This window comes from Sinocyclocheilus grahami, unplaced genomic scaffold, assembly GCF_001515645.1.
Source record: "Sinocyclocheilus grahami isolate Dianchi unplaced genomic scaffold, SAMN03320097.WGS_v1.1 scaffold1748.1, whole genome shotgun sequence".
In the NCBI taxonomy this organism is placed as follows: domain Eukaryota; kingdom Metazoa; phylum Chordata; class Actinopteri; order Cypriniformes; family Cyprinidae; genus Sinocyclocheilus; species Sinocyclocheilus grahami.
The window spans coordinates 3,891-10,583 of record NW_015506927.1 but is presented as its reverse complement, the minus strand read 5'-3'; the positions used below and the strand labels follow the sequence as shown (position 1 = coordinate 10,583).

At 42.6% G+C, this 6,693-nt stretch overlaps 1 protein-coding gene across 1 annotated transcript in view; it reads right to left on the bottom strand.

Annotated features, from left to right (window-relative positions):
• LOC107572421 (ras GTPase-activating protein-binding protein 2-like) overlaps positions 1-2,026 on the bottom strand; it is an 8,306-nt gene extending 6,280 nt beyond the window's left edge. The window contains exon 1 of the mRNA XM_016258852.1: positions 1,959-2,026. The gene's annotated coding sequence lies outside the window, so the exon portion shown is untranslated. The remainder of the gene's footprint in view (positions 1-1,958) is intronic.
• Positions 2,027-6,693: the final 4,667 nt, after the last annotated feature.

Sequence of the window (6,693 nt, the reverse complement as noted above, 5' to 3'; positions counted from 1 at the left end):
TAGAAGGTGTGTGTGTGTGTGTGTGTGTGTGTGTGTGTGTGTGTGAGTGTGTGTGTGTGTGTGTGAGAGTGAGAGTGAATGGAGCTTAAGCGCTCTTTATTTCACGCACTGAAGCGCTCGCGGTGACTTCAGTCTCCCTACACGAGGACACACACACACACACACACCTCCAGAACTGCTCTGAGAGTCACTTCATCAGCATTTCACCCTTTCCTTTGAGTACAACTATCATCATCGTATCATACACACTGAAGCGTAAACGTATTCATGGCAACCCGTCAAAATAAACGTTCAATTTATCTGGAATAAATTATGTCAGAAATATATTGTGCAGTAGAATGTAAGTAATACTACTAACAATAATAGTAAACCACAATTTGATTAAAAGATCAAATAAATTAGTGTTTTGTGCCTTCATTTGAGAACCAGAAAAATCAAAATACACTGACATTTTTTGGGGGAAAATATTTTAATAAATTAAGTTGTTTTTATGCACATAATATAACATGCTTAAACACATAATTTAGTAACAATAAAACAGTGTGAGAAAAACACAATTCATGAGGTCCAAAAAAATAAAATTTTATGTTAAACTTTTAATATATTGATGTTAAATTGTATAAGTTTCATGACTAAGTAATTTAACATGCTTTTTGATTAATACAATTTAATTTAATCATTAAAAAGGATTCCAGAAAAATAAAAATGGAAAGAATAGACTTTGGGAAAAATAAAAAGGGATTTCATATGGCCATGCATATTAGTGTCAAGATGAAGGAATCACACCATCACTCATTCTTGTTATTAGAGGATTGATGACTGAGTCAACCACAGTCACACGACCGGAAACTCACCCTTAAAACTGATGTACTGTTTCCCACCCGGAGCCTCTGAGCCGCTGCCGTCTAACAAACAACAACAACAACAACAATCACATGACAGGAAACCATTCACACTATCAGCCTGTTATTAATCACACGAGTGCGTGTGTGTGTGTGTGCGAGAGCGTGTGCGAGAGCGAGTGCGTGTGCGAGAGCGTGTGCGTGTGCGAGAGCGTGTGCGTGCGCGAGAGCGTGTGCGTGCGCGAGAGCGAGTGCGTGAGAGCGAGTGCGTGAGATTTTTGGGGGAAAATATTTTAATAAATTAAGTTGTTTTTATGCACATAATATAACATGCTTAAACACATAATTTAGTAACAATAAAACAGTGTGAGAAAAACACAATTCATGAGGTCCAAAAAAATAAAATTTTATGTTAAACTTTTAATATATTGATGTTAAATTGTATAAGTTTCATGACTAAGTAATTTAACATGCTTTTTGATTAATACAATTTAATTTAATCATTAAAAAGGATTCCAGAAAAATAAAAATGGAAAGAATAGACTTTGGGAAAAATAAAAAGGGATTTCATAAGGCCATGCATATTAGTGTCAAGATGAAGGAATCACACCATCACTCATTCTTGTTATTAGAGGATTGATGACTGAGTCAACCACAGTCACACGACCGGAAACTCACCCTTAAAACTGATGTACTGTTTCCCACCCGGAGCCTCTGAGCCGCTGCCGTCTAACAAACAACAACAACAACAACAATCACATGACAGGAAACCATTCACACTATCAGCCTGTTATTAATCACACGAGTGCGTGTGTGTGTGTGTGCGTGTGCGAGAGCGAGTGCGTGTGCGTGTGCGAGTGCGTGCGTGAGAGCGAGTGCGTGTGCGTGAGAGCGAGTGCGTGTGCGAGAGCGAGTGCGTGTGCGTGTGCGAGTGCGTGTGCGAGAGAAGGATTCCAGAAAAATAAAAATGGAAAGAATAGACTTTGGGAAAAATAAAAAGGGATTTCATAAGGCCATGCATATTAGTGTCAAGATGAAGGAATCACACCATCACTCATTCTTGTTATTAGAGGATTGATGACTGAGTCAACCACAGTCACACGACCGGAAACTCACCCTTAAAACTGATGTACTGTTTCCCACCCGGAGCCTCTGAGCCGCTGCCGTCTAACAAACAACAACAACAACAACAATCACATGACAGGAAACCATTCACACTATCAGCCTGTTATTAATCACACGAGTGCGTGTGTGTGTGTGTGCGAGAGCGTGTGCGAGAGCGAGTGCGTGTGCGAGAGCGTGTGCGTGTGCGAGAGCGTGTGCGTGCGCGAGAGCGTGTGCGTGCGCGAGAGCGAGTGCGTGAGAGCGAGTGCGTGAGAGCGAGTGCGTGAGAGCGAGTGAGCGTGCGCGTGAGAGCGAGTGAGCGTGTGCGTGAGAGCGAGTGAGCGTGCGCGTGAGAGCGAGTGAGCGTGCGCGTGAGAGCGAGTGAGCGTGCGCGTGAGAGCGAGTGAGCGTGCGCGTGAGCGCGAGTGAGCGTGAGCGTGAGCGTGTGAGTGAGTGAGCGTGTGCGTGAGAGAGTGAGCGAGTGAGCGTGCGCGTGAGTGCGAGTGAGCGTGCGCGTGAGAGCGAGTGAGTGAGTGAGTGTGCGTGAGAGAGCGGGTGTGCGAGTGAGTGAGTGAGTGAGTGAGTGAGTGTGCGTGAGAGAGAGCGGGTGTGCGTGAGAGTGAGTGAGTGAGTGAGTGAGTGAGTGTGCGTGAGAGTGAGTGTGTGCGTGCATGCGTGGGAGTGAGTGAGTGTGTGCGTGAGAGTGAGTGAGTGTGTGCGTGTGAGTGTGCGCGTGAGTGAGTGAGCGTGCGCGTGAGTGCGAGTGAGCGTGCGCGTGAGTGCGAGTGAGCGTGCGCGTGAGTGCGAGTGAGCGTGCGCGTGAGAGCGAGTGAGCGTGCGCGTGAGAGCGAGTGAGCGTGTGCGTGAGAGGGAGTGAGTGAGTGAGTGTGCGAGTGTGCGTGAGAGTGAGTGTGTGCGTGCATGCGTGGGAGTGAGTGAGTGTGTTCGTGAGAGTGAGTGAGTGTGTGCGTGAGCGCGAGTGAGCGTGAGCGTGTGCGAGTGTGTGCGTGAGAGTGAGTGAGTGTGTGCGTGAGAGTGAGTGAGTGCGTGCGTGGGGCTCTGGCTCCGCCTCAGGCTCCGCCTCCTCCTGCTGCTCCTCGACTCCGTTACTGAACACAAACCGGAGCAGAGCATCAATAAAGCAGCTGAGTGCTCTGAAGCAGTGAGGAAGATCATCTGATGCTGGTACCTGACAGGCGGCGCCGGCGGCTCGTAGTAGGTGGTGCTGCTGGGACGGTCCGGGGCCGGTTCAGGGGAAGCCCGAGTCTCCACCTGCTCCTCCTCAACCTCCTCTTCTTCAGACTCTGATCAGACACACACACACACACACCAGTGCCAGGCTTTTCAAACCTAACTCAAGACCTTGAGAGACTCAAAGTATTTCCTGACACTCAACTGCAAAACAGGAGAACTGCGAGTTTAAATACTCAAGAGGTTTTATTCAAATCTGTGTCACGTTCTCATATCAACACGCATGGAGATACTGGACTTTGCTGTTATAGATACTCTTATTTTGAAATGTCTATGCTTTACTACTTCAGCTGCTCATTCAAAAAGATGAGATATCTGCCAAAATATCCATCTTACATCCCGTCTACAACATTATAATAGAAAAACTATAACGTAAACCTCGTCAGTTCATCAGGGGTATGCTAATTAAAGCTCGTGTAGAGATGCAGTGCAGACAGAATGACGTGGCTCTGATCCACCGGAGCTCAGACCAGCACAGCATACAGCTGTAATCATGATCACGCATTAGACGTCTGTGTACATTCACCTAAATAACACGTCTGCAGTGTAAACATGACTCGCGTGTCACAGGCGTGTTCAGAACCGAGTGTGTGTGTGCTGAGTGTGTGTGAGAGTGTGTGAGTGTGTGTGAGAGTGTGTGTGTTTGAGAGAGTGTGTGTGTGTGTTTGAGAGAGTGTGTGTGTGTGTGTGTTTGAGAGAGTGTGTGTATGTGTGTTTGAGAGAGTGTGTGTGTCTTTGAGAGAGTGTGTGTGAGTGAGTGTGAGATCAGGATTTTTTTATACCTAACTTTGTTTAAGGATGGTTCTCAACTATGTTATAAAATATATAACAAAATTATTTGATATACCATTTCGCTTTATAAAATATGTGTGTAACTGGTTTTCCCATTAAGCACAATGTTATCTATACACTGTATCTAATTTGCATATTAAAGTGATGTTGGGACAGCATGAAGTGTAATAATGGGAGTAGCAATTGGCCAGATTTTCATAATAATATCTAATATTTCATAAGAATATTGATATATAATTAGTTTTCCTATTCAATTCTTTTGTCTCCCAAAATGTGTAATAAACATGCGTTTAGTCCTGGTGTCTGGACGTGTATGAAATCATCTCCTGTTTCATAAAAAGAAGTCATATTTTGATTTGAAACCCCGTAACATTTTCCTGAGATGTTGATTTATTACAAACAATTTGAAAATGAATCAGATTTAAATGATAATTACAAAATATTATCATGTTTCCATAAGAGTGTCACTAAATTAATGTCAGCCATTTTTAAAAACCAAGGAGTGGGAGTGTTCTCGGTGAAACATCCAATCATGTGGCATCTCTGGAAAGCCCTGCATGTGCTCTGTACAGGACTCCAGACTCACACCTGAGACACGTGAGGTCTCAGAGACATTCACTCAAATATAATGTCCACCACAGAGGCAAAAACTCCATAGCTGGGTCTCAGGAGGATATATAAATAAACACATAAGTATAAATGTGTTTCTTCTCTTTGATCAAGTGCAGTTGTTCTGGAGTCTGGCACGAGCAGCAGATGTCAGTGTAACACACAGAGTTTAAGAGCAGTGCTGATGAGATGAGATGAGATGAGATGAGATCAGGGCATGTCACACATCACTGTTAATGCTCACTTCATGCCAGAATTGTGTGCTAGACAGAGACACGTTACTGTACTTCCAGTGAATCAAGCTCACAATCACACATTCATACGAGATCAGACTCAGTGTCTCCTTTATGTGTTTAATAACAGCATAGCTTCATCTTTAGGAGGTTAGATGATATCTCACGGTTCAGTTTTATACGTCTACACTCTTAGAAATAGAGGTCAAATACTATTTATAAAATACTTTATTTAATAAAATTGTGTATCTAGATTTTTTGCTAAAATATTTAGGCAAGATTTATGTTTTTAACATTTCCATGCAGATAAACTAATAAACGTGATGTGATGCATATTTGTCAGTCATAAATAAATGAAACAGGTCAGATTTCTGTAATAATCTGAATGCTTTAAACACCATGACCAGCGTTACATGTTTATCATCAATAAATCCAATTTTGAGAATTATGCATCATATTAAGTTTACTTATGTTAAAACTTTGTAATCCAAATTTTATATGCAATTCAAATATATAAATCCTAATTATAGAACTGAGAGTTCCGGAATGAAACAGGTCAGATTTCTGTAATAATCTGAATGCTTTAAACACCATGACCAGCGTTACATGTTTATCATCAATAAATCCAATTTTGAGAATTATGCATCATATTAAGTTTACTTATGTTAAAACTTTGTAATCCAAATTTTATATGCAATTCAAATATATAAATCCTAATTATAAAGCGGAGAGTCCCGGTGCTTGATTCTGATTGGCTGAGCCGCGTTCGAAGCTGTTATAAATGACTCTACAAAGTAACACACACCTTTGTTTACGTTTGTGTGTTGCTCGGCAACCACTTTGTAGCAACCACAACTGTTTCTGAGGAGCTACATTGTTTGGTGGAAGAACACTGTGTTTATTAATATCATTACACTTTATTTGCTCTGCTTTATTTTGTGAAACCTTACTACGTACATGTGAATAACCGTGTTTTATAAAAGCAATAAACCCTGTGAAGCCGTGGTTTACAGTGAATTTATAACAGCTATGCCCCTAACAACGCCCCTTAGCTGTTATAAATTCCCCGTAAACCATATAAACCCTGTGAAGCCGTGGTTTACAGTGAATTTATAACAGCTATGCCCCTAACAACGCCCCTTAGCTGTTATAAATTCCCCGTAAACCACGGCTTCTTGGGGTTTATTGCTTTAATTTAGGCCTAAAGATGTTTTAAGCCTAAAGAGACTCAAGAAACCAGTTCTTTAAATGTGGTTTAGATGTGATCTGTTTGCGTCTGTGTTTATGCAATTTACCAAATAAAATCACAAGATTCATTATGAAGTTAACAAAGTATATAAACATCTTTGCAAGTGCAAGTTCTATAAAAAATACATCCAGATAATGACTCGTCTTCATGCGCGAGGGAGATGATTTTGATTGCTGGTTTCTGAGTGAGAGTTTGACTCGGTCAGACGAGAATGATCCGGTGTGTGGTTCATCAGCTCTTCGTCAGGTTTCAGTTAATTAGTCTCTTCTGAAGCCTCTATTGTCTGTCGCTTGCCGGAAGCGCTGAGACTCAAAGCAGCTGGAGACAAAACCACGGAATGAAGGCCTTTTGTCCAGCGGCTCGTTCTGGACTCTCGGGAACGGCATTCCTTTGGCCGGCGTTCCATAGCAACACATTCCACCTATGACAAAAGAGCTTGTGTGTGTGTGATGTGTGTGTGATGTGTGAGTGTGTGTGAGTGTGTGTGAGTGTGTGTGAGTGTGAGTGTGTGTGGTGTGAGTGTGTGTGAGTGTGTGTGAGTGTGAGTGTGTGTGTGTGTGTGATGTGTGAGTGTGTGTGAGTGTGTGTGAGTGTGAGTGTGTGTGTGTGTGTG